This window comes from Oryctolagus cuniculus, chromosome 2 (genome assembly GCF_964237555.1).
Source record: "Oryctolagus cuniculus chromosome 2, mOryCun1.1, whole genome shotgun sequence".
NCBI classification, from domain to species: Eukaryota; Metazoa; Chordata; class Mammalia; order Lagomorpha; family Leporidae; genus Oryctolagus; species Oryctolagus cuniculus.
In genome coordinates, this window is record NC_091433.1 from 139,804,807 (window position 1) to 139,831,545 (window position 26,739).

General features: G+C 39.6%; 1 long non-coding RNA gene across 1 annotated transcript in view; it reads right to left on the reverse strand.

Moving 5' to 3' along the window:
• LOC103347670 (uncharacterized) overlaps positions 1-26,739 on the reverse strand; it is a 323,804-nt gene that overhangs the window by 251,565 nt on the left and 45,500 nt on the right. Inside the window, exon 3 of the long non-coding RNA XR_011386820.1 lies at positions 2,344-2,485. This is a non-coding gene — a long non-coding RNA (uncharacterized lncRNA). The remainder of the gene's footprint in view (positions 1-2,343; positions 2,486-26,739) is intronic.

Here is a 26,739-nt window from a genome sequence, read left to right on the forward strand (position 1 = left end):
ATACTGGAGGACTCAGACCTGGGTTTGAGTCCTGCCTCCACTCTCCACCTTCCTATTAATATGCACCCTGAGAGGCAGCAGGTGATGGCTCAAGTGGCTGGGTCCCTGCCACCCATGTGGGAGGCCTAGCTCCTAGCTTGACTATGGTCTAGCCCTGGCTGCTTCAGATATTTGGAGAGTAAATCAGCAGATGGAAGCTCTCTGTCTCTTTGTCTCTCTTTCTGTCTTTCAAATAAAAATGAAATAAACAATTCCTTTATTTCATGGAAAGCAGAATTAAAAGCCTACTTAAATATATACACACACACATATATATGATGTGTATATACATATACACACACATACATATAATTTGTGTATATGTATATATATATACACACACACACAATGTTTACCAATTATTTAAGTGAAAGCTAAATAAGACTTTGTTCTTAAATTGTTTGTTTTTACAACTTAACATGCCTCTTTTAAAAAAGATTTATTTATTTATTTGAAAGAGTTACAGAGAGAGGGAGAGAAAGGTCTTCCATTTGCTGGTTCACTCCTCAGATGGCCGCAATGGCCAGAGCTGTGCCAATTCGAAGCCAGGAGCTTCTTCTGGATCTCCCATAAGGATGCAGGGGCCCAAGGACATGGGCCATCCCTACTGCTTTCCCAGGCCACAGCAGAGAGCTGGATTGGAAGAGGAGCAGCTGGGACTAGAACCAGCGTCCATATGGGGGTCTGGCACTTGGCTTAGCAGGTTAAGGCCCTGACCTGAATGTACCTTTTTAAAAAAAGTAACTCCAGGTGCCAGCACTGTGGCGTGGCAGGTAAAGCCGCAACCTGTAGTACTGGCATCCGATATGGGCACTAGTTCATGTCCTGGCTGCTCCACTTTCCATCCAGCTCTCTGCTATGGCCTGGGAAAGCAGTAGAAGATGACCCAAGTCCTTGGGCCCCTGCACCCTCGTGGGAGACCTGGAAGAAGCTCTTGGCTCCTGGCAACAGATCAGTGCAGCTCTGGCCATTGCAGCCAGTTGGGGAATGAACCAGAGGATGGAAGATTTTCTTTCTCTTTCCCCTTTTCTCTCTTTCTCTCCATCCCTCCCTCTGCCTCTCTGGGTAATTTCAACTTTCAAATAAAAAAAATAAATCTTTTTTTAAAAAAAAGTAACTCCAGTATACAGAAAACCAATTTTGAGAACTTTGACAAAGTCCATGACTTATAATGCCATATTTTCCAAATTCTATGAACTTGAAGATGTTTATTAAACACAGTAACCTGGCATCTCTACCTGCTAGAGCCTGAAAGGATTATTAATGGGCTACCATAGCTCTAAAGTGAGAAGAGTGGTACAGGCAGAAAGAGTTAAGTAGCAGCTTCCCTAGAACTGACAGGTTTACAGTCTCTCCTTCAGGAACAGATTTTTTTTCAGTTGTTTTCCAAAATTCTTTTATCTGGAACAATTTCCTCAACAACAGACATTAGCTATGATAGTGTACCTCATCACTAAATTAAATTGTGCCAATACCTAAATGGTTTTGGCTCATTAAAAGTCAAATAAACAAAAAATATGATGTTATACTTTTTTCTTATCAAGTACCTAGCCGCTAGTCAAAGATTCAAAACTATACTGCTCCAGTAAATTGATTATTTAAGTTAAGGCACTTGAAAAAACAGCAGTACAAAAAAAAAACTATGACTTTTGTGATGTTTCTTAAAATCAAGAGCTGAAATTTCTTTCTAAAAGATGCAACATTATCATCAAGGACAGAAAGATGAGGCCCAAAGAATTCTGTACAAATCTAGTTATACTAACCCTTATTTTCCTGCCTACTTCTCTACCCCACTAACTACCCTAGTCTAAGCTCTTTTGTTTTACTGCATTTTTCAAATTCATTATCCTTTGTCCAATTCAGTATATAAATAACTGACTAACTTCTTTTTCAGGTTCTCATTTTCTATGAGGGCTTCCATGCCACAGAAAACTTGAATGAAATTAATTAGTATGCTTTTCTCTTGTTAATCTACTCATGCAATTAATTCTAGGGCTCAGCTGGAACCCTAAATGAATGGTGATGGAGCTTTGCCTCCATAAATTAGCAAATATTGTAAGTATCAAATTTACAAATAAGGTTTTTTTCTAGAACTATACTAATAACATTCTTAAAAATATCTGTGTATATACAAGCATGAGTCTAAACCAGTAGAACAGAAAGCCTAGAAATAAATCTTCATATATGATCAAGTGATTTTCAACAATGTTGCCAAGACTACTTCATAGGCAAAGGACAGTCATTTCAACAAATGGTGCTGGGAAACTGATAACCACATGTAAAAGCATTAAGTCTGACCCCTACCTTGGAACACACATAAAAGTTGACTCCTGAGGGGGCCGATGTTGTAACGGGTAAAACCACTGAGTGCAGTGCCAGCATCCCATATGGGTGCTGGTTCGAGTTCCTGATGCTCCATTTCTGATCCAGTTCTCTCTGCTGTGGCCTGGAAAAGCAGTAGAAGATGGTCTAAGTCCTTGGGTCCCTGCACCCAAGTGGGAGACCCAGAAGAAGCTCCTGGCTCCTGGCTTCAGATAGGCTCAGCTCCAGCTGTTGCAGCCATTTGGGAAATGAACCAGTGGATGGAAGACCTCTCTCTTTCTCTGCTTCTGCCTTTCTCTAACTATGCCTTTCATATAATCTTTTTTAAAATTAATTTATTTTTAAGGAATACAAATTTCATAAGTACAACTTTAGAAATATAGTTATTCTTCCCACCATACCCACCCTGCCACCCACACTCCCACCCCTCCTCCACCCTCTCCACATTCTCCATTAAGATTCACTTTCAATTAACTTTGTACACAGAAGACCAACTCTATACTAAGTAAAGATTTCAACAATTTGTGTGTGTGCACGCACACGCACACACACACACAAACTGAGAACTAGTTTTACAGTTAACTCTCATAATAAAACTAATTGAGTGCAACTCTCTGCTAATGTGCCTGAGAAGGCAATGGATCATGGACAAAGTACTTGGGTCCCTGCCACCCATTGTGAGACCTGGATGAAGTACCTGGATCCTGGTCTCAGCTTGGCTCAGCTCTGGCTGTCACAGTCATTTGGAGAATAAACTGGAGAATGAAAGATTTCTCTATCTCTCTCCCTCCTTCCCTCCCTCCCTCTTGGACACTATGCCTTTCAAAATAAATACACAAATCTTTTATACATATATGTGTAAAAATAAAAATGTGTAATGTAAATCTGAAAAAAAAATAAAATTCATTGAGGACAGAGGTCTTGTCTGCATGGGGAATTAGTGCACAGTAACTCCAATTATTAATTTAACAATTAACACTCTTATGTATAATGTCAGTGACCACCCAAGGCTCTTGACATGAGCTGCCTAGACTATGGAAGCCTTTTGAATCCACAAACTCTGTCAGTATCTAGACAAGGCCATAAGCAAAGTGGAAGTTCTCTCCTCCCTTTAGAGAAAAGTACATCCTTCTTTTAAAAAAAAAAGTTTTTTTTTTTTATTAGAGAGTTAGAGTAATAGACAGTGAGAGGGAGAGACAGAGAGAAAGGTCTTCCAACTGCTGGTTCACTCCCCAAATGGCCCCAGTACATCCTTCTTTGATGGCCACTTCTTTCTGCGGGAGTCTCATTCACAGAAATCCTTCCTGTAGAACATTTTTTTTTGCCACAGTGTCTTGGCTTTCCATGCCTGAAATGCTCTCACAGGCTTTTCAGTCAGACCAGGTAGCCTTAAGGGCTGATTCTGAGATCAGAATGTTACTTAAAGTGATTGTCATTCTATGAGTCTGCTGTGTGGACTGCTACCCATGTTGGAGCATTCCCTTCTTTTTACTTCTATCTATTGTTATTACCAGATACTTTATCATATTTACATGATCACTTTAACACTTAATCCTATCTATATGTTCACTTTAGCACTTAATATGATCACTTTAACACTTAAGATGGCATTTTTACCATCCAGCTTAATGAGATTTGGAGTCTCATGACAAGTTTTTAAACTGTACCTATAAAAGTAAGTCCATAGGAATGTATGCAGAACTAATAATCTTTTTAAAATATTTTAATTAAAATTTGACTCCGAATGGGTCAAAGACCCAAATGTAAGACCTAGAACTATAAACTCTAAAGTTTATAATGACATGGCAGGTAAAGCCACCGCCTGCAGTGCCAGCATCCCATATGGGCACTGGTTTAAGTCCCAGCTGCTCCACTTCCCATCCAGCTCTCTGCTATGACCTGGGAAAACAATGGAGGATGGCCCAAATCCTTGGGCCTCTGCACCCACGTGGGAGACCCATAAGAAGTTCCTGGTTCCTGGCTTCAGATCGGATCAGCTCAGCTTTGGCCATCGCAGCCATTTGGGGCATGAGGGAGCAGGTAGAATACCTCTCTCCCTCTCTCTCTCCCTGTGACTCTGCTTCTCTATGTAAATCTGTCTTTCAAATAAATAAAAATAAATCTTAAAGCTATAAACTCTTGGAAATTAATGGGGAAAGCTTTATTACATTTTATTTAGCAATAATTTCTCCAGTACAGCACAAAGCTCAGCAACAAAAATAAAAATAGCTAAACTGGACTCCATCAAAATTAAAAACTTCATGTGTCAAATGACATTATCAGAAGAATGAAAAAGCAACCTATGAAGTGGAATAAAATGTTTTCCAACCACATCTTAGAAGATCTTAGTATCTAGGGGCCGGTGCTGTGGTGTAGCAGGTAAAGCCTCCGTATGCAGTGCCAGCATCCCATATGGGCACTTGTTTGAGTCCCGGCTAATCAACTTCCAACCTAGCTCTCTGCTATAGCCTGGGAAAACAGTAGAAGATGGCCCAAATCCTTGGGCCCCTGCACCGATGTGTGAGACCCAGGAGAAGCTCCTGGCTCCTTGCTTCAGATCGGTGCAGCTCCGGCTATTGTGGCCAAATGGGAGTGAACCAGCGGATGGAAGACTGACTCTCTCTCTCTCTCTCTCTCTCTCTCTCTCTCCTCCCCTCCCTCCCTTCCTCCCTCCCCTTCTCTCCCTAACTTTTTTTTTTTTTTTGGACAGGCAGAGTTAGACAGTGAGAGAGAGAGAGAGACAGAGAGAAAGGTCTTCCTTCCATTGGTTCATCCCCTAAATGGCTGCTACAGCTGGTACTCTGCACCGATCTGAAGCCAAGTGCTTCCTCCTGGTCGCCCATGCAGGTGCAGGGCCCAAGCACTTGGGCCATCCTCCACTGCCTTCCCGGGCCTCAGCAGAGAGCTGGACTGGAAGAGGAGCAACTGGGACAGAATCTGGCACCCCAACCGAGACTAGAACCTGGGGTGTCGGCACCTCAGGCAGAGGATTAGCCTACTGAGCCACAGCGCCAGCCCATGTAACTCTAACTTTCAAATAAATAAATAATCTTTTTTAAAAAAATAGCTTAATATCTAGAATATATAAAGAATTTCTAGAACCCAACAACAACAAAACTCAAAACCTATTCAGCCTAGGATTTACAATAATTGCATACTACATCAGAGTTCTTGAGTTTGATGTCTGGCTCCAGTTCCTGACTCCAACTCTCCACAAATGCAGACCCTGGGAGGCAGCAGCAATGACTCAAGTGACTAGATTGTTGCCACCCATGTGGCAGACCAGTACTGCATTCCTAGCTTTAGCCTGGCTCAGTCCAGGGCATGATGGCCATTTAGGGAATGCCTGCCCCTCCCTCTCTCCCTCCCTCTCTCTCTCTCTCACACACACACACTCACACTCACACACACACACACACACACACACCCCTCAAGATTTAAAAGTTGTTTAAATGGGCAAAGAATTTGAAGAGGCATTTATCCAAAGAAGACATACAAATGCCCAAATAGGCACATGAAATAATGCTCATCATCAATAATTGGGCCAGCACTGTGGCACAGCACATTAAAGCCCCAGCCTGCAGTAACTGGCATCCTCTATGGGCACTGGTTCAAGTCCCAGCAGCTACACTTCTGATCCATCTGCCTGCTAATGGCCTGGGAAAGCAGTAGAGGATGGCCCAAGTGCTTGGGCTCCTGTACTTATGTGGGAGACATGGAGGAAGCTCCTGGCTTCAGTTCAGCCCAGCTCTGGCCATTGTAGCCACTGGGGAATGAACCAGTGGAAGAAAGGCCTCTGTCTCTACCTCTCTCTCTCTCTCTGTAACTCTGCCTCTCATATAAAAAATTTTTTTGACTGAGAATTTTTTTTAAAATGACTTGGAAATCAATTTATCTTTCTTTGTTTTCTGAGAAAACATTATACACTACTATTGTTCTGTAAAATTCACTATAATTCACCAGAAAACTATTTATTTTTATAGTTATCTCTAGGGGAAATTTTTAAAAATTTTATATTTTAAGTACATATGAAGCTGTTGAAAAAATTTTCTTTCCGTGTCAGTTTTCTAAATTTGTGTATTTGAAGAAATATGTGCATTTCACATAAGTTGCCAAAACTGTGGCACAAAATTGTTTAACATCCTTAAGAAATTTAATAAAGCTATCATACAATGCAGCAACCTCTTGCCTGGATATATAGCCAAAGGAAATGAAATAATCCGTTAAACACATCTTCACTCCTATGTTTACTGTAGCACCACTCATAAGAGCCAAGATATGGAATCAACCTAAAAGTCCATCAACAGATGAGTGAATAATGAAAATGTTAGAGGTGTGTGTGTGTGTGTGTGTGTGTGTGTGTGTTGTAGGCTATTCAGTAATTCAAAGGTTGGAATCTTGTCACAATTACTTAGAGGCGATTAAGTTAGATGCAATAAGGAAATAAGGCAGGCACAGAATTACAAAATACTACATGATCTTACTCATATGTGGACTCTAAAAAAGGTGAGAGTAGAACATTAATTACCAAAGGGAAGGAAGAGGAGTGGGAATGGTAAAATGGGGAGATGTTAATCAATGTATACAATGTTACAGATACATAGTAGGAATAAATTCTAGCATTCTACTGCACATTTGGGTGATGACAGTTAATTAACCATAATGTATTATCTATTTCAAAATAGCTAGGAAATAATTTTTAATGTTCTTACCACAAAGAAACAATAAATATTTGAGGTGACAAATACATTAATCACTATAATGTGATCATTACAGAATATATACATGTACCAAAATATAACATTTGACCCCATAAATGTATATGTATAACTAAGTATCAATGAAAACAATTTTTAAACTTGGGGTGGGTGTTGTGGCACAGCAGGTTAAAGTGCCACATGGGACACATGCATCCCACTTCAGAGGGCCTGATATCATGTCCCACCTCTGCTCCTAATCCAGCTTCCTGCTAATAAACCTGGGAAGCATTAGATAATGGCTCACATACTTGGGTTCCTGCCACCCTGATGTGGGAGTCCTAGATGGAGTTCCTGTCTCCCATGTTGGCCTGGCTCAGCCCTGGACGTTGCAGGCACTTGGGGAGTAAAGCAACAGATGGAGGTGGATCTTCTCTCTCTCTCTCTCTCTCTCTCTACCTTCACTCTGCCTTTCAAATAAGTACTAATACATACATAAAGCTTTAAATTTTTTAAAAAACACATAATACCACTTACATCAGTATTCCCAAAATGAAATACTCAAGTATAAACCTAACAAAATGTGTAGAAGATCTATATGAGGAAAACTAAAATGCTCTGACTAAATATATAAAAGATATCTCAAAGTAGCAGACAGGAAAACTCAATGTTCTCAAAATATCAGCTCTTCTCAACTTGACCTATAGATTCAACACAATCTCAGTCAAAATTCCCATATGAAATAGTATAGATATCAACAAACTGATTCTAATGTTTATGTGGAGATGTAAAAGACACAGAATAGCCAACACAATATGGAAGGAGAACTAAGTTGGAGGACTGACAATTAAGCTATAATCAAGCCATTGTAACACAGGTGAAAGAACAGACAGATCAATGGAACAAGAGAGCCCAGAAATAGACTAAGGATAGTCAACTGATCTCTGGCAAAGGTGCAAAAGCAATACAATGGAGAAAAGACAGTCATTTCAACACATGGGATTGGAAAAACTGGTCATCCACTTGCAAGAATATGAATCTAAAACCAAACTTTATATTCTTCACAAAAATTTACCTAAAATGGATCACAGACATAAGCATAAAATGCAAAACTATGAAGTTCCTAGAAGATAACAGAAAATCAAAATGACCTTGGTTTTGGTGATGACTTTTTAGATATGGCACCAAAGGCATGATGCATTAAAGAACTGATCATATGGATTTCATTAAAATTTCTTCCATGTTGCAAAGACAACGTCAACATGATGAAAACACAAGCCATCTCCAAACACCTGGAGGAAAAAAATTATAAAAGACATATCTCATAATGGACTACTGTCTAAAATACACAAAGAATTCTTTAAAAATTTAAGAAAACAACCAAATTAAAAAGTGGCCAAAGACCTTAACAGATCCCTCATCAAAGATGATATACTGACAGTATCTTATCCCATTTTGCATTGCTCTAAAAAAATACATGACACCGGGTAATGTATCAAGAAAAGATATTTATATGGCTCAGGAATCTGGTGTCTGTTCTGGTGGTGAACGTCCAAACAGCTTGGTGACCATGTCTGAATAGGGCCCCTAGGTGCATCATAACATGATGGAGAGGAGAAGAGAAAGCATGCATGTGCAAAAGAGGCCAAACACACAGTGTCCTCACTTTCTAACAACGTGCTCTCAGGGTCTCACAAGATCTAAGGTCTAACCCCTCCCAGAAGATGGACATTAACCCCTTCTGAGGGTGGTGCCCCCATTACTAAAAACACCTCCCATTAGGCCCCACATCTTAAAAGTTCCACCACCGTTCAATACCATTACATTGAGGACCAAGCTTCCAGCACATGAACCTTTGGGAGACAAACCATATCCAAACCATAGCAGATGGCAAATAAGCATATGAAAAGATGCTCCACATCATATGTCATCAGGGAAATGCAAATAAAACGATAAAATACCACTACACACCTACTAGAATGGCCAAAATCCAGAACACTGATAACACCAAATGCTGGCAAGGATGTAGAGCAATAAGAACTCTCATTCATTGTATGTGAGAATACAAAATGGTACAGCTACTTTGGAGGACAATTTGGCAGTTTCTTACAAAACTAAACATACCCTTACCATATGATCCTGCAATTGAGCTCCTTGGTGTTTACACAAAGGAGTTGAAAACTTATGTCCACACAAAAACCTGCACATGGATGTTTATCACAGCTTTATTCATAAATGACAAAACTTGGAAGCAATCAAGATGCCCTTCAGTAGGTGAATGGGTAAACTGTGGTACATACAGATAATGGAATATTATTCAGCGCTAAAAATAAATGAGCTATCAAGCCATGAAAAGACATTAAGGAACCTTAAATGCTTATTACCAAGTGAAAGAAGCCAATCTGAAAAGGCTACATACTATCTGATTCCAACTATCTGACATTCTGGAAAAGGCAAAATTATAAATACAGTAACAAGATCAGTGGGTGTCAGAGTTATACGGGAAAAACAAATGAATAGGTGGAGCACAGAGGATTCTTAGGTCCGTGAAATTATTCTGTATTTCACCGTAATCGGAGATGCATGTCACATACATCTGTCAAAACTCATGGAATGGGGGCTGGCCTTGTGGCACAGCAGGTTAAGCCACTGCCTGTGATGCTGGAATTCTGCTTGAACACTGGTTCAAGTCCCAACTACTCCAATTCCAATCCAGCTCCCATTAACGCACCTGAGAAACAACAGAAGATGACCTAAATACTTAGGCCTCTGTCACCCACGTTGGGGACCTGGATGGAATTCCAGGCTCTTGGCTTCAATCTGACTCAGTCTGGCCATTGTGACCACTTGGGGAGTGAACCAGCAAATGGAAGATCTGTCTCTCTCCCATCCTCCCTCCCTCCCCCTCTTTCCACTCTCTCCCTCTTTCTCTCTAACTCTGCTTTTCAAGTAAATAAAACTTTAAAAAGAAAAGAAAAACTCATGGAATGAAAAATACCAAAAGTGAACCCTAAAATAAACTATGGACTTTAGATGTTGATGTGTCAATGTAGGGTCATCAAATGTAATCAAACCACTTAGGTAGAAGTGTTGATGTTTGGGGAGGCTATTTCCTGTGCAAAAATGGAGGCAGAGTACTTGGCAGATCTTAGTACCTTCCTCTTAATTCTTCAGTGAACCTAACACTTCTAAAAAAAGAAATAAAGAAAGAAAGAGAAGTGGGGAGGGAGGGAGGGAAGGAGGGAGGGGGGGAGAAAGAGAGAGAGAGAGAGAGAGAGAGAGAGAGAGAGAGAGAGAGAGAAAGAAAGAGAAGAGAAGTCTTATTGGTGCAGGCATTTAGCCTAGCAGTTAAGACACCGATTGAGATACCCATAACTCATATTGGTGTACTTGGGTTTGATACTAGGGTCCAGCTTCTAACTCCAGCTCCCTGCTAATGCAGATCCTGGGAGACAGCAATAATGGCTCGAGTGATGGTCGTCTTACCACCCATGTGGGAGACCTGGATTGAGTTCCTGGCTCCCAGCTTTAGCCCCAGCACAACCCTGGCCATTGTAGCATTTGGAGAATGCTTTCTCTCTCTCTTTATCTCCCTGTTTCTCAAAAACATTTTTTTAAGTCCTAGGGCTTAAAATACAATTTATTTTAAAAAGTCCAGATTTTAATTTTGCTCTAATAATCACTTTAATATTCTACCTATATTATAAACTTTTCCAAGAAAATATTCCTTTATTCTTTCAAAATTACTCTAATATAAATTATGAATACATATTTTTGTGTATAATCTAAAAGTTTATTTTTAACAAAGTAATTTCAGTTCTGTATTTCTGTACTATCACTTAACTATTTATTTAAAATTATATATTTAAATTCTTTCAAACAACCTGTTAAAAAAAAAACCACTACACTTTCATTCACTGAAATTGTCTAACTATATTTACATATACTTTAATTTCAAATGATAATCTCCATAAACAGCCATCTTCATTTTTCATGTTGCATTTTAATATTCATCTATATGTATATAAATTTACCTATTTCATTCAGAAACATAAGTGGAGCAATGTTCTCATAGGATTAACAACTTTGCTTAAAAAAAGCTTATCTGTACTTTTGTGATGAGAAAATTAAAGTTTAAAATGACATACAATTCTTATATAAAAAATTATCCTCACTAAATGAGTTACTCCAGTAAAGTTGGAAGAATTAGCAGATAATATTTAATTGTACTGTTTTATTACATGAACTATCAGAGACACCTTCTCCATGAATTTCTATGAGACTGAGAAAAACATGTGTTTGTGAAGTTTACTTAAATTTAACTGGAGAATTAAACATTTAGTCATAAAAAATTTGAATGTACTACTTACCCACTATGTCTTTTTTACTGACACTGCAGCCATATTTCTGTCATGTCAAGTGATGATGTATATATGAGGGATTAATCTCTCAGAAGACAATGAAGTTTAATCTGTCAATATATCATAATCTATGTACTCTATATGCTAAGAGGATTTCATACCTTACAAGTATACAGGAAGTAATGCATGCTAGAAACACAAATAAGATAAGAGTGATTTTTTTCTACAATAGCGTATTTTAATGTCCTACAGTATTGAGTTTTAAATAGCATGAGTGGACTTATCTTTTAAATGTGAAATATAATATTTTAAGGGTAGAACCAAAGTTGTCATTTGGTAAGACTTTATAGAAAATAGAAAATTAAATCTTAAATACAATTAATTTAAAGGGGTTCTATCTAGAAGACAGCATGTTCTCATTCTGTAATCACTATGTGAAGATACCACTATCAAAAGAGAGATGAGTTCTCATAATTCTCCAGAAGATACTATCAGGCTAAAAAGCAATGTCCCCTGCCTTACTTTTTATATCTAATGTGAATAATGACATATAAGTTTATTCATGACATGTACCAGAAATGCCAATAACTTCTTCACTGAGACCCTGCTCTGCTCATAACCCTGCAAGAGGCACATCCTTTGTGGAATTTGACCCTGTTCCTTCATTCCCAATACCACCTGAGAACACAACTGATTGAAGCATTTAGATACTCCCTCCTAGGCATCTGGAATTAGAACATGGATACTCAATTATAGATCTAAAAGCCCAAAGTCATATACACTCTAGGTCTGAGGCTGTCACTTTAAGATGGCTATGATGAAGCTATGTAGAACAAAATGTTTGAACAGAAAAATCAGTTTGTAACGAATGAGAAAAACAAATATGTAAAGAAAGGCCAGCAAGTCAGCTAGCTCCAGACAGTTGCTTCCATGAAGCTACTATAAATTGAGCAAAATGAAATGTCATTTTACCATATCAACTCTCCATCCTTTTACTTAAATTGTTTCAAATGGCTTTCTGCTTTTACAAACATTTTTTGATTATTACAATGATTTACAAACCATTTCATATAGAGTTTTGAGGAAATGACTAAAAACTTCCAAAATCACAAAATAAACAAAATCTCTTTTTTAATTACCTTTTGTATATTTAAGAACTGCTGCAGGACCAGCGCTGTGGCACAGCGGGTTAACGCCCTGGCCTGAAGCACCAGCATCCCATAAGGGTGCCGGTTCAAGACACGGCTGCTCCACTTCCAATCCAGCTTTCTGCTATAGCCTGTGAAAAGCAGTAGAAGACGGCCCAAATCCTTGGGCCCCTGCACCACGTGGGAGACCCAGAGGAAGCTCCTGGCTTCAGATTGGCGCAGCTCTAGCAGTTGTGGCCAATTTGGGAGTGAACCAACGGATGAAAGACCTCTATCTTTCTCTTTCTCTCTCTGCCTCTCCTCTCTCAGTGTAACTCTAACTTTCAAATAAATAAAACAATCTTAAAAAAAAAAAAAAAGAACTGCTGCTTTTTCAAAAGTGAGAGACAGGAGAAAAAAATGACACCATCAAATAGTGTTTTCTATCCCTCAGGAATCTGCAGTAAGGCACTCAGGCAGTGAAACTTAGAAATCCGTTTTTATTCTTATATTCATAGTATGTTAACACTGACATTTAATTTGACTATCTACTTCTTTCACCTTATTGTGGCCGTATTTTTTAAAATTCATTATTCTTATTTTATGCCTTGTATCAACTGAGATATTTTATAACTTTATCATTTAATCTACCTTCCATTTTTTTAAACATTCGTTTTTCTTTTTAAACTTGGGAGGCAGGGAGACAGAGAGAGCACATGCTTCCATAACAAAGTTTAGTATCTTTTTATAAGCATTTTCTAATTATACTTTAATATTCATCTATTGATCAACATTTAGATCAGTTTCCACTTCATAGTTTATATTAACATCTTAATGTTATTTTTATATATTTATTTCTGATTTTTCTTAAGACAAATTGGAATGTTCTTTGAAAGAAAGCAAATTATTTTTATGAAACATTTTCACATTATTTTCCACAAAGTTTAACACAACTTATTAGAAATCATATTTGAATGTGATTTTCCTCACTGCATATCAATAAATTTGGGGTTTTCTCCTCTGTAAATTCAACAAGTTGTTTTCATTTGGATATTGATTTTTTTAGTTAATTTGCTATTTATTTAATCTTTTCCATTAGTAAGTTCTGGATCCCTACTCTCAGTTCTACCCAATAATCCTTCAATTCCCTAATCAATTTCCTGCCTTTTTTATTTTTTCATGTTACTATGATATTAATGCAAAGAGAACAGGTTCAATGTTGTTTATAGGTACAATTCTAAGAATATAATGATATTCTTCTTCCCTCTGTCTCTTTCTTTTTCCTCCCATTCTTCATTACATCTCATAAACCTCCTATCATGCTATTTTTCCCATAGTCCGAGCAAAGGATCTTGCTTCCTAATTCACTAATAATAAAACACATTAGCCAAGAACTAAAATTCTTACTATCAAACCTAAACTGATACATATCATATTTCCTGCAGCTAGATTAAAGGATTGACTGACCAAACAGCTGCCTGAGTGCCACTCTACAATAGGTATGATAATATCTATTAATGGAGCTAAACGCAACTGCTTTGTAACCAAGCAAACATACACTGGTCCTTAAACCTTCCAAGTTGCCAGCCCTTGAGAAAAAAAATTAAATATTTGTTGCCAGCATCCACTGGTCTCCATCAAATATTTTTGCAAAGTGTGCCAACTTATTAGATTGTACCATAGTACCTCAAAAAGTTCTTGAGGAGAGCTCATTCAGCCTAGCAGTTAAGATACCTATGTCCCACATCAGAGTTTGATTCCCAGCTCCAGCTCCTGACTCCAGCTTCCTGCTAAAACAGACCCTGAGAGGTAGTGGTGACCGTTCAAGTAATTGGGTCCCTGCCAGCCATATGGCGGATCTAGATTGCATTCTCAGATCCTGGTACCAAGTGCACTGGAGAAGTGAAGCAGATGATGGGAGCGCTATAGCACTCCCTTTCTCAAATAAAATGAAAACAAACGAGTTTTAAAAATTTTGGAGGCAGTGTTGTGGTTCAGCAGGTTAAGCCACTGCCTGTGAGAGTCACATCCCATATAAGTGACATTTTCAAGTTCTGGCTGCTCTGCTTTCCATACAGAACTCTTGCTAAAGCACCTGAGAAAGCAACGGAAGATGGTCTCAGTATTTGAGACTTTGGCACTATGTGTCAAATCCTGGAGGAGTTTCTGACTCCTGGCTTCAGCCCAGCTCAGCCTTTGCTGTTGTGGCCATTTAAGAGAGTGAACCAGCAGATGAAATCTGTGCGTGTGTGTGTGCATGTGTATGTCCCTCTTCCTCTGTAACTCTGCCCTTCAAATAAATAAATAGGAGGCCAGTTCCATGGCATAACAGGTAAAGCCTGTGGTGCTGGCATTCCATATGGGTGCTTGTTCGAGTCTCAGCTGCTCTATTTCCAATCCAGCTCCCTGCCAATGCACCTGAGAAAGAAGAGGAAGATGGCCCAAGTGTTTAGACCCTGAATGCACACAGGAAACCTGGAAGAAGCTCCTGGCTTCGCCCTGGTCCATCCCTGGATGTTGCAACCATTTGGGGAGTGAAGCAGTTGAAGGAAGCTTCTCTCTCTGTCTCTTCCTATCTCTCCCTCTTTAACTCTAACCTTCAAATAAATGAATCTTTGGGGAAAAAAACTAATGAATAAATAAGTGTTCAGAAAGTAAATAAATAAAAATTTTAAGTTCATGAAAAATAAAAAAGATTATTCTGGTGCAAAAACATGAAATCCATGTGTAGTTTTTTGTAATATACATTTATTTTCTCTAAATATTTTTGAGAACTTTCTTGTACACATAGATTTCAAAATATTGTTACAGCAAAATAAACTTTTTAATTCCATTTTCTTCAAACTTTTTTAATTACCCTCATACTGTGCTATTTAAGGTTACATGATGAACTCTGATGCAGATCGCTAAGAGACACTTGAATCTGAGTCACACTCCGCACAAAACTTGAAATTAAACTGTGTATTACTTGGTGCTATTTACCAGGAACCAGTAATTTATTTTTTAACCTAAATCTGAAACTTTTAATATGCCTCACAGAAAGCTATCTGGCTCAGAAAACAGTACCAAAAAACTGATTAAAGAACAAAATACAAAAACGTGAAAACTGCTATCAACATAAAAACCAGAAAACTTTAAAATATGTTTTAAAAGCACACATCTTACAGGGTTAAGATGCCAGTTAGGATGCTGACAAAGCTGCACAGTGGATTAAGCTGCCAGCTGCAGTGCCAGTATCCTATAACGAAGAGCCTTTCATCCAGTTTCCTGATAATCCAGAAAAGCAGATGATGATGGCCCAAGTACTTGGGCCCCTGCCACCCATGTAAGAGACCTGGATGGAGTTCTTGGCTTCTTGCTTCAGCCCTGCCCAGCCCCAGCTGTTTTAACTATCTGGTGAGTGAACCAGTGGATGCAAGATTGATCGATCGATCGATAGATCTCTCTCTCTCTGCCTTTCAAAAAAATAAAATCTTAAAAAAAAAAAAAAAAGCTTTAGCTGCCAGTTAGGACATCAGCATCCATATTGGAGAGACTGGGTTCAAGTCCTGACTCTGCTTCTGATGCCACTTCCTGCTAATTCACACCCAAGGAAGCAACACGACGTGATGGCTCAAGTATTTGTGTGCCTACCACCCACATGGGAGACTCAAATTGAGTTCCAGGTTCCTGGCTTTAACATAGCCCAGTCCTTGCTCAAGCTGACTTGCCCCAAATGGCAGAGTTAGAAACATACCAGGGGACTTCAATTCAATCCCATCAAGGTGGCATGTACCAATGCCATCTCACTAGCCCCAGTGATCAATTTCAGTTCACAATTGATCATAATGAAAGGACTAAGAGTCAAAGGGAGCACATAAACAAGTCTAGCACCTGCTAATACTAACCGATAGAATAAATAAAGGGGAGAGTGATCCAACATGGGAAGCGAGATACTCAGCAAACTCATAGAATGGCGGATGTCCTAAACAGCACTCTGGCCTCAGAATCAGCCCTAAAGGCATTCCGATCTGGCTGAAAAGCCCATGAGAGTATTTCAGGCATGGAAAGCCAAGACACTCTGGAAAAAAAAAAAAACTAAACTAAATGAAAGATCTCTGTGAGTGAGATCCCAGTGGAAAGAACAGGTCTTCAAAGAAGGAGGTACCTTTCTCTGAAGGGAGGAGAGAACCTCCACTTTGACTATGACCTTGTCTAAACAAGATAAGAGTTGGAGAACTCAAGGGGCTTCCATAGCCTTGGAAACTCATGACTGGAGCATAGGGAGATTACTGATGCCATAAACATGAGTGTCAATTTGTAAAGTCAACAACAGGAGTCACTGTGCACTTACTCCTCATGTAGGATCTCTGTCCTTAGCGTGCTGTACATTGAGACTTAATGCTATAACGAGTACTCAAACAGTATATTTCACTTTGTGTTTCTATGGGGGTGCAAACTGTTGAAATCTTTACTTAATGTATACTAAACTGATCTTCTGTAAAAAAAAAAAAAAAAGAAGAAGAAGAAGAAGAAGAAGAAATTATCAATTCCCAACTTGACTCTCACTGGGATTAAATATGACAATAGGTCTGATCTGATTTCATCATCATTTAAAAAATCATCTATTATTTTTCACTTATGTTTCTGTGTGGGAGCAAACTGTTGAAATCTTTGCTTAATGTATGCTAAACTGATCTTCTGTATATAAAGAGAATCGAAAATGAATCTTAATGTGATTGGAAGGGGAGAGGGAGTGGGAAAGGGGAGGGTTGCGGGTGGGAGGCACGTTATGGGGGGGGAGCCATTGTAATCCATAAGCCATACTTTGGAAATTTATATTCATTAAATAAAAGTTAAAAAAAAAAAACATAGCCCAGTCCTGGACACTGCTATCTCTCCCTGCCTCTCTCTATTCCTCTGCCTTTTAAATAAGATTTTAAAACATTTTAAACGTAAGGAAAAGTCACATTTAAACACAAAATATCTAAATGATAAAAAAGGAACATGTCATAAGATAGAACAGAGGAGGAAAAAGAACATTCTAAGCAGAAGAAATAATGAGCCCAATCTTGGTCTTTGAAGAATAGAAAAAAGACCTCTCTGTGACTGGAAATAATGAGCAAGGAAATAAAATTACTTCATAAATGTAGGGAGGAGTCAGACAAGTATGGGCTAGCACCTCAATTCTTAATGAGTACAAATAAATAATGTGATTTAAGTGATAGGAAAACACTGAAATTTTAAAATACAAATAAAAATATTCAGGTTTTTTAAAAAGACTTATTTATTTGAAAGCCAGAGTTACAGAGACAGAGAGGAAAGAGATCTTGCATCCACTGGTTCACTCCCCAAATGGCTGCAACAGACAGGGATGGGCCAGGCCAAATCCAGGAGTATAGTGCTTATTCTGGGTCTCCCATGTGGGTGCAGGTGCACAAGTACTTGGGTCATCCTCTGCTGCTTTCCCAGACCATTAGCATGAAGCTGGATCAGAAGCTGAGCAACTGGGACTCAAACCAGCACCTAAACAAGATGTCAGCACTGCAGGCAGTGGCTTAACCTACTGCACCACAGCGCCAGTCCCTGTTAAGCTTCTGTGCATGCAATAAATCTTTTAGTATGTAAAGATATATGCAGTTTTTTAATAAGAAAGTCCTACTTTCCTCCCCTGAATAAAATATAGAACAAACATTTAAAGGGGTTTTTGTTCTTTCTACTTTCCTACTCTTGTTATGGAATAAGACATTGTGGAATGTTGTTATTTGGAACTCATCTCTATCCACCAAAACATCTTAGAGCTCATGCTGATATACTGAGTAAGAGGAAGGTGACTCCTTTATGAACACAATCACTGAACCAGAGTACCAGCTTAGCAGACATAGTACAAGATTTCAGTCCCCCTCACCCACTGGGCTAACCATCCTTCCACATAACCATTTAAGATGGATTTTTTTCAACCACCCCCAAAAATCTTATTCCATCAATTAACCTCTTTTTCTTGTAACTTCAACTACTTCCTTGTGAGCAAAGGACCTTTATGTCAGAAACTGTCCAAAGCTATACCTTTACACTCAAGTAATGCTGGGCATTACTCTATATCCACCGTTATACACTATCAAAAGCCTGACTGAGTGCTAAGGCTTTGAATATTTTGTTAACTTAAAATAGATAATTAATTCTAATAGCTTAAAAGTTGTCATCCCTTTATTAGAAATTACTAATTTTTATTTGGGTAGCTTTAAATCCACATGTACACCTAGTTATATGCAATCTACACCTTACCTCTGATGGGTATGAAATTTATCACAGTTTGAGAATAAATTTTTGGATCATCTATAACTAACTACCATATATCTGGCATTACAACTAATTATCCTGCCAAAAATAATGATGCAAAAACTGGCAGAGATGCTGATTTGTCTGTCAAGAAAATATTTTTAAGATAATATAACATTTTAAAATTTCCAAGTCAGCACTTAAAACTTACAAATATTTCTATTTATAAGCAAATGGATAATTTTTCTGATACCTTTACAACTGGTAAACTAAGAAAATGATTAAGAATAAATTTGGCACTCTAGAAATGTATCAAAATTCATATATACAATATATTATTATTTAGGACATTTTCATTAAATTTTAAGTAACTTTCTTTAGTTAGGCACAAAGTGTGACAGTTACACAAATTATCGCTTCCCCTTCCTCTCCTCTATCTAAAAAATATTCACAGAATATAAGGGACCTGTAACAATCTTCAAAAAATTAAACAATTTGACTTTGGTCATGCTTTGAGACTGCTGAAGTAAACCCATAGCACAAAGAGAATGTATGCTTCAAAAATAAGCTACAGCTTTTCAGATAAAAACACAGCTCATTTGCTCTGAACAAAGTGTTTTATCCAGCTCTTCTTCAGCCATTTGTACAACAAAATTAATCCTTCCATGCAACACTGATTTGGTCATCTAATATCCCACAGATAGATGAGGAACCTTAAATTATGAAGCATTTTCGCTTAAAACAATAGTAAAAATAGTCCAATTTTGGAAAAATTAAATATTACCCATAATCCTACTACCCTAAAAACCAAAAGTCTTTTAAATATCCAATCACTTTGTATATACGATCATTTCTAAGAACAGATATCTTAATGGAAAAATTGAAAAAAAAACACTGAGCTACATAGCCAAAAGGAAAGAAGTCACATTCAAATCAAATGTAAATCAGAAAACTGGTTTAGCAAATCTTAGATGGAAAGATAAAAATATAGTAAAATTCTAGAATATGAGTGACTTGTTAGCAGGGATTTAATCATATTTTGAAACAAATCATGAGCTGCAATGTTAAGAATCTTAACAATATTCAACTCTATCAAAAACCTTTCATATAATTTACAAATGAAATGATGTGTTATCTTCCAATCACAGCATTTTATTTCAAAATAATCTTGATGAGGGGGCCATGAAGGAGGAGAAAGGCTAGCCGTGTGTTGTTAACTGTTGAAGCTCTGTGATGGTTACATAAAGGTTCACTATATTTTTTTACTTGGTTTATATCTTAAGATTTTCAAAATTAGAAGAAGAAATTAGCAAATAAATCTAAAAATACACATGCTAACACAGAAAAGCCAAGGTTTACCTCTCATGTCTCCTGACTTCAGAATCACCACAATGGAACCACTCTATCAAAAATGGACTGCACCACCACTCGGATAATGCAGTATCTATTCACTATATACCAGGTCAACTGTCATAGGAGAATATGCTGAAGGATTCTTATATTTGCTATAGATGTCAGAAAACCTCTGAAGAAATGAGGAACAGCTCAATCATTCATTTAACAAATATTTATTAAGCACTTATTTTGTGCCAGGCACTGTATAAGCACTGGGGTTGCATCAGTAAATAAAATACATAAAATTCCTATGGAGTTTACATTCTAGTGGAGATGCACCGGGCAGATAACATTGTAATACATTATACAGGTCTGGGTGTTGCAGTGCACTGGGTTAAAATGCCGCATGGGGTGTCCTGAAACCCATAACTCAGTGCCTGGGATAGAGCTCAGTCTCTGCCCCCACTTCCATTCCAGCTTCATCTTTTTTTTTTTTTTTTTTTTTGGACAGGCAGAGTGGACAGTGAGAGAGAGAGACAGAGAGAAAGAAAGGTCTTCCTTTACCGTTGGTTCACCCTCCAATGGCTGCCGCGGTCTGCGCGCTGCGGCCGGCGCACCGTGCTGATCCGATGGCAGGAGCCATATACTTATCCTGGCCATCCTCCACTGCACTCCCTGGCCACAGCAGAGAGCTGGCCTGGAAGAGGGGCAACCAGGACAGAATCCAGCGCCCCAACTGGGACTAGAACCCAGTGTGCCGGCGCCGCAAGGCGGAAAATTAGCCTAGTGAGCCGCGGCGCCGGCCCTAGTTTCATCTTAATGCCCCTTAGAGGCAATAGATTATAGCTGAAGTGCCTGGACTCCTGCCACCCACGTGGCAGAACTGGATGGAGTTCCTGGACCATCACTTTGTTTGGGCTCAGCTCCAGCTGTTGTGGGCATCTGGGGAGTGAACCAGCAGGAAGAAGGTGTATCTCTTGCTCTCTCTTCCTGTCTGTGTGTGTGCATTGTTCTGCCTTTCAAATAAGTGTAAATGAATAAATACTCAAAAAACAAATTATACAGTATGTTGGAGGGTGACAAGCACTGTGGAAAAAATATAAGAGCAAGGCATAGAAGTAGGAGATATGGAAATTTCAAGTAGGGTTATCATGTTGGCTCTCACCGAGAAGATGAGATTTGAAAAAGAAAGAGAAAATAAAATGAGGGGCTTGTGAATATCTGGAGAAAGAATATTCCAGGCAGGGAGGATGCCAACCAATTGGCCAGTGGCCGGGTTATGCCTAACATATTAAAGAAACAGCAAAAATGCTAGTGAGGCTCAAGCATAATGATCAAGTAGAAAAAAACAAAAACAGGAGGTTAGTGACAACAGTAGGACATCCATTAAGCATGGCTTTGTAGATCATTGTACAAACTTTGATTATATAATGAGTGAAATAGAATGAGCCAAAATGAATGGTTTTGAGCCACAAAGTTTTGTGATTAGCTCTTTTCTGATCTATTTTGACTTTGGAACTCTATTCTAGCAGTGATCCAAATGGTTGCCTTCCTACTATCCCCTGTGGTCTAATAATCAATTTCCTTTTAAAGGTAGCTCCTACAGAGGATCTGAAACCCATGATTATCATTCCAAAAGATTCTTCACTCCTTAGTAATTTATAATGCATGTATGCTCACTATCAAAGAATGATCAACTTAGTAATAAAAATTTGCTTCGGGCTGACGCCACGGCTCACTAGGCTAATCCTCTGCCTGCAGCGCTGGCACACCGGGTTCTAGTCCTGGTTGGGGCGCCGGATTCTGTCCTGGTTGCCCCTCTTCCAGTCCAGCTCTCTGCTGTGGCCCGGGAAGGCAGTGGAGGATGGCCCAAGTGCTTGGGTCCTGCACCTGCATGGGGGACCAGGAATGAAGCACCTGGCTCCTGGCTTCAGATTGGCGCAGCGTGCTGGCTCTAGCGGCCATTTGTAGGGCGAACCAACGGAAGGAAGACCTTTCTCTCTCTCTCTCTCTCTCTCACTGTCTAACTCTGCTTGTCAAAAAAACAAAATTTGTTTCATCTTTTGACTAGCAGAAATAAATTGCATTGGCTGGCGCCACGGCTCACTAGGCTAATCCTCCGCCTTGCGGCGCTGGCACACTGGGTTCTAGTCCCGGTCGGGGATCTGGATTCTGTCCCAGTTGCCCCTCTTCCAAGCCAGCTCTCTGCTGTGGCCAGGGAGTGCAGTGGAGGATGGCCCAAGTACTTGGGCCCTGCACCTCATGGGAGACCAGGAGAAGCACCTGGCTCCTGCCATCGCATCAGCGTGGTGCGCCGGCTGCAGCGCGCTGTCCTCAGCAGCCATTGGGGGGTGAACCAACAGCAAAAGGAAGACCTTTCTCTCTGTCTCTCTCTCTCACTGTCCACTCTGCCTGTCAAAAAAATAAAAAATAAATAAATAAATAAATTGCATTAACACTGCTTTTTAGATGACCCAAGATGGCAATATATCTTGTTTGGTTGATACCAACAGTAAAATCTAACCTCAAGTACTTAATACTTGGAGGATCTTAGACAATTTTTTAAATATTTATTTAATTTATTTGAAAGGTAGAGTTACAGAGTCAGAGAGAGAGAGAGATCTTCCATCCACTAATTTGCTTCACAAACAGCAGCAACTGCCAGAGCTGGGCCAGGTTGAAGCTTATGTGGGTGGCAGGGCCATCTTCCACTGCTTTCCTTGTGCATTAGCAGGAAGCTAGATTGGAAGTAGAGAAGCTGGGAGCCGGCGCCGTGGCTCAATAGGCTAATCCTCCACCTTGCGGCGCCGGCACACCGGGTTCTAGTCCCGGTTGGGGCGCCGGATTCTGTCCCGGTTGCCCCTCTTCCAGGCCAGCTCTCTGCTATGGCCAGGGAGTGCAGTGGAGGATGGCCCAGGTGCTTGGGCCCTGCACCCCATGGGAGACCAGGAAAAGCACCTGGCTCCTGGCTCCTGCCAGGATCAGCGCGGTGCGCCGGCTGCAGCGGCGGCCATTGGAGGGTGAACCAATGGCAAAGGAAGACCTTTCTCTCTGTCTCTCTCTCTCACTGTCCACTCTGCCTGTCAAAAAAAAAAAAAAAAAAAAAAAGGAAGTAGAGAAGCTGGGACTCGACTGGGATGCAAGCCCTGCAGGTACTGGCCTAACTTGCTAAACCACAATGCTGGTTCTAAATTATTTAACCTCTTTTGCTCTCAATTTTTATTAGATGTAGGGGCCAACCTTGTGGTGAACCTGCAAGGCCAGCCTCCCATATGAGCACCAATTCAAGTCCCAGCTGCTCCACTTCTACTCCAGCTCCCTGCTAATGTGCCTGGGAAGGAAGGGGAAGATGGCCCAAGTTACTGGGTCCCTTCTCCCATGATGACCTAGATAGAATTCCAGGCTCCTGGCTTCTGCCTGGTCCAGCCCCAGCTGTTGTGGCCATTTGGGGAGGGAGCCAACAAATGGAAATTCTCTCTGTAAATCAAATGAATAAATCTTTCAGAAAGTTTTTTATTAGATGTAAAACAATAAAAATATCAAAGCACATGAAAATTAGGTAAATTATATGTAAATAATCTCAGAGCCTACAATATGCAGATATTTAATAAATTTTAGATCCATTATATTGCAACCCAGAGATTAATCACATTGTTGCCCTGTATCCTGAAGAATTCAATTCTACCATCTCAAGAGTTTATGGACACCCAAGAGAAAAAAGAAAAAGTGTCATGCTAGCTTAAGTGAGAATGATTTACAATTTACAGTTTAATAGCTGCACTTTAATAAGATGTCTATATTAGCATAACACTAAAGGGCTACATATACGTATTTTTTAATCTGATGCTGTTTTGAAGAAGCAGTCTTCAAAGTAAATTTCCAAAGAGAATTGGCTTTCTAGACATAATATGAACATGGCTGATATAAACATATATGCCATTCACTAAAACTCTCAAAATATAACAAAACAAGACCCCAAACCCAGGTTTATCACTTTATTGGAATTTCTTTAGAGGGGCAGGGGAAATTCTCAAAAACTTTTTCCTTTTTATTTGAAAGTGAATATTTTTATGTCAATGTGGAGAAAAAAATCGCACACCCTAAAATCTCTTGATTACATTTTAGTTGCAAGACCTTGGATTTTACAGGAATTTTATCATAATTGACATCTACTTCTTGTTCCTTCCTACTTTTAAACCTTAATTAACTAATCTGGAAGAAGACATAAGCAGTCTGCATGACAACTGAATGTTCATGAATTTGCCTTTATAAGTGATAAATGATATAATTCAAGTAACATATCTTCTGCCTCTTTCTTCTAAAATTTTCCCAATTTCATATATAGCACATAAATTTCAGTAGTTCGCCATTTACTTTGTAAACTGGCAAATGCAAACAGAATTTTCCTGGATTTCCTTAAGTGGGGAAATTCTGTTAACGAGGGAAGCACAAAGATTGCTTTTTCAAGCAGTTCACTATAAATTGCCAGATATCTATGTACATAAACTCTCTACTGCAACTGACCACTTGTGCCTGTTTGTCCAAAAGCACGTAAAGAAATTACTGTTTTGGCTAGAGAGCAACTGTTCTGAATCATCTAGCCTGATGAGACAGTATGTCAGATCTTCATCTCCAGTGCTAGTCCTAACCAAACAAAATCACAGTTTTTGGAAGAGTTCTGTTACAACCTGTGCATCTTCTATCATCTTGTTTCCCTTTGGACTCCTTTGCTGTTTTACCTTAAGAAAACAAAAGCTCTGCAACTCTTTTTAAAAATGAAAGCCATGGGGCCAGTGCTGTGACACAGTGGGTTAATGCCCTGGCCTGAAGTGCCGGCATCCCATATGGGCGCCGGTTCAAGACCCAGCTGCTCCACTTCTGTTCAAGCTCTCTGCTACAGCCTGGGATAGCAATAGAAGATGGCCCAAGTCCTTGGGCCCCTGAACCCTCATGGGAGACCCGGAAGAAGCTCCTGGCTCCTGGCCTTCAAATCGGCACAGTTCTGGCTGTTGCGGCCAGTTGGGGAGTGAACCATCGGATGGAAGACCTCTCTCTTTCTCTCTCTGTCTCTCCTCTATGTGTAACTCTTTCAAGTAAAAAATAAATAAATCTTTTAAAAAATGAAAGCCATTTAACTAAACATATTTGTACCTTCCTTCCTGGCTAGGCATCAACTCTCCAAACAAGTCATGCTACCTTACTCACCTGTTTAGAATAACTCAAACCTTACACTCCCTTTTGCAGGTCCTGGAGTAGCAATATCATGGCCCTACCATTAATACTTGGCAAAGTAATGTCCTAATCCATATAGTGCTAGTGTAAAAGAAAACATTAGGACTGGTTAATTTATGAAGAAAATAGTTTCTTACAGTCCTGGAGGCTTGGAAACCAAAGATGAGGGACCCGCATCTGGTAATCACCTCAGTGCTACATCACCCCATGGAGGAAGGTGAAAGAACAAGAGGATGTACATGAGAGAGACACATAGGAAGGGGATAAAACTCACTTTATAATAAAGCCACTCCTCAGTAATTAGCCCACCCCATAAAAAAATAAAAAGCCATTAATCTACTCACTAGGACAGAACCCTAGTTATCTAATACTTTCTCATTAGGCCCCTTAGGCCCCAATTTCCAACACTGTCCCATGGGGATAAAGTTTCCAACACAAGAACTTTAAGGGATGCACTGAAACCATAGGACCTACTTTATCAAGTTACATAGACAATCTAGGACTTTGCTGAATACACTAGGAAGGAATCTGAAATCATCAGCCTGATGATTATCTAAGTTTGACTTTGATGAACTTCAAGGATTTTTTTTCTGTGCCTTATTACTGATCCTATAAATCAATTGCCACTGCTGAACAGAGCTTCCACAGTAGTAAAATAATTTTTTCCATTTAGTTTTTTTTTTTTTTTTTTTTTTTTTGGACAGGTAGAGTCATAGACAGGGAGAGAGAGACAGAAAGAAAGGTCTTCCTTCCATTGGTTCACTCCCCAAATGGCCACCACAGCCGGAGCTGCGCAGATCCGAAGCCAGGAGCCAGGTGCTTCCTCCTGGTCTCCCATGCGGATGCAGGGGCCCAAGCACTTGGGTCATCCTCCACTGCCCTCCCGGGCCACAGCAGAGAGCTGGACTGGAAGAGGAGCAACTGGGACTAGAACCCAGCACCCATATGGGATACCGGTGCTGCAGGCAGAGGATTAGCCAAGTGAGCCACGGCACCAGCCCCTCCATTTAGTTTTGTTACATTTTCACATAACATTTCTAGTTGCAAAAACTGGTTCTTTAAAAGTACATGCACTTTTAGAAATATCTGCCATCTTGGAGCCAGCATTGTGGTGTAGCAGGTAAAGCCACTGCCTCCAAAGCCAGCATCCCATATCAGAGTCAGTTCAAGTCCCAGCTGTTGCACTTCTGATCCAACTCCCTGCTAATGCACCTGGGAAAACAGTGGAAGATGGCCCAAGTACTTGGGACCCTGCACCAAGAAGAAGCTCCTAGCTCTGGCTTCTGGCTTTGGCCTGGCCCAGCCTGGCCATTGTGGCCATTTGGGAAGTGAACTAGCTAATGATGTATGTGTATGTGTATGTATGTC